We start from the raw sequence: 2,159 nt of genomic DNA, 5'->3' as shown, positions 1-2,159 counted from the left end.
TTGGGAAGTCAGGAAGGGGTGTTCAGGGCAATCTCACAGTATGTGAGCTATGCTTACGAGGCCAACATCAGAATAGACTTGCCCATGTGAGTTTCTTTCTATGACAGGCAATGGATTCATTAGGGTAAGCTGGATTGCTGTAAAAGAGACTCCAATGTCAGCTTTTGACTCCTTAAAGCAATCACCACGAAAACCTGTTGTCCAAGCAAAGGCATGTTGAGAGAGTCCATAGTACCTCCGAAGGGGGAAGTCAGGGGAAGGGACTTACAGAGTTTTAGGGTCCTAAGTGTGTGATTTCAAGACAGGTCTTGAAAGACAGGGACCTCGTTAGAATTGACAGCTTTTGACATAACAGCTTTGGACTGGTGGGCGCCGCGAAGCAAGTGTCCTGAAGTAAGTCTGGACAAGCAACTTATTAACCTTGATTAGTAAGCTACCTTCGTTACTTCACAATCACATATTTCAGGAGCGTTTCTGGAGCAGGAAGCGGGCCCTCAGACTTGTTTTGCGCAGAAGCAGGGAGGGATGTTGATCTCCGTTGGCCCGACAGGCAGCTCTGCTCCACATGGTCATCCAGGCACCTTGGCTCCTTCCATGTTCTTGCTCCGCCATCCCCAGGTGTCACACTTGTCTGCGTGGTCAGTGCCAGGCCAGCCCCTCGACCTCACTGCAGCCTGGATACGATGCACTCACGCAGGAGTGTATCCTTGATGCCTAGAAGGTTGTCAAGCAGGTCCTCTCTGACCTTGCTCAGGAAAGAATTAGACAGCCCTGGATTCAAAGCCAGCTCTGCTACCTTCCAGCTGTGTGACCTGCGTCACTTCCTTTCTGAGCCCATTGACAGAGTTGGCTGCACCTTAGTCACATGGCCACACCTAGCTGCACATGTGCCACGGGTGGGTCCTGTGGTAGGCCTGGGAGGCCCTGCAGAAAGCTATGCAGAAAGGTTGGTGCACACTCTGGCTGGGTGGCTCAGTTGGCTGGCGCATCCTCCCTTACACCACAGGCTGCGGTTTTGATTCCCAGGCAGGGCACACACTTAGGTTGCTGGTTCGATCCCCAGTCAGGGCGTCTATGGAAGGCAACCAATCAACGTTTCTTTAAAAATCGTGGTAAAATATACATAACATAAAGGTACCATTTAAACCACTTGAAGTGGATGGTTCCGTGGCATCCAGTGCCTTCACAGTGTTGTGTCACCATCCATCTCCAGGACTTTTTCATCTTCCCAAAGGGAAACTCGCCCAGTAGACATGAACTCCCCCTCTCCCCTTCCTACAGGCCTAGGTAAGTCACCGCCCTTCTGCTTTCTGTCTGTATGAATTTGCCTGTCCATGTCCCTCCTCTAAGAGAGATCATCCATCCGTCCGTCCTTCTGTTTCTGGCTCATTTCTCTTCCCTGTCCCTGTGGCTCATCCACGCGGCAGCACGCTGTTTCCCTCGGCACTGGGCGGGCGCATTTCCCCCTCCGGGAGTCCGTCTGACCATTTGAGTGGCTCCGCCCTGGCGGTGGCCTCCTGCACTTTCTCCTACCGGGTCAAGCTTGACCTGTTCCTGAGAGCCCTCCTTGGGCACAGAGCGGTGCCCTTCAAGTGGGCTCGGGTATCCGAAGGAGCGGCTTCATCTCCTGGTGGTGCTGTTTACTTGCTGGGCGACACTGGATGAGCCTCTCTGAGCCTCAGTTTTCCCGTCTCTAGGTGAAGACAACAATCGCTCCAATCTTAGGGAACTGTCCTGGCATTTATCTATTTTTAATTTTTAAATACATTTTTATTGATTTCAGAGAGGAAGGGAGAGAGAGAGAGAGAGACATCAATGATGAGAGAGAATCATCAATCAGCTGCCTCCTGCACACCCTCTACTGGGAATCAAGCCCACAACCCAGGCATGTGCCCTTGACCAGGATTGAACCCGGGACCCTTGAGTCTAGCGGTCGCCAACCTTTTGGACCCCACAGACCACCAATGGTCGGCGGACCACCGGTTGTCGACTGCTGCTTTAGTCCACAGGCTGACGCTCCATCCACTGAGCCAAGCCAGCTAGGGCTGTTCTGGCATTTAAATGAGATGACACTACTTTGGCTAGTGCTTGGAGAATAGAACAATTGTTAACTGTTACTGTGAGCTTGGGCATCCTGGCTCTTCCAATATCTTGTCAAA

Source organism: Myotis myotis, unplaced genomic scaffold (genome assembly GCF_014108235.1).
Source record: "Myotis myotis isolate mMyoMyo1 unplaced genomic scaffold, mMyoMyo1.p scaffold_m19_p_9, whole genome shotgun sequence".
Taxonomy (NCBI): domain Eukaryota; kingdom Metazoa; phylum Chordata; class Mammalia; order Chiroptera; family Vespertilionidae; genus Myotis; species Myotis myotis.
The sequence above is the reverse complement of the archived record's forward strand: the minus strand, read 5'-3'. Positions refer to the sequence as shown.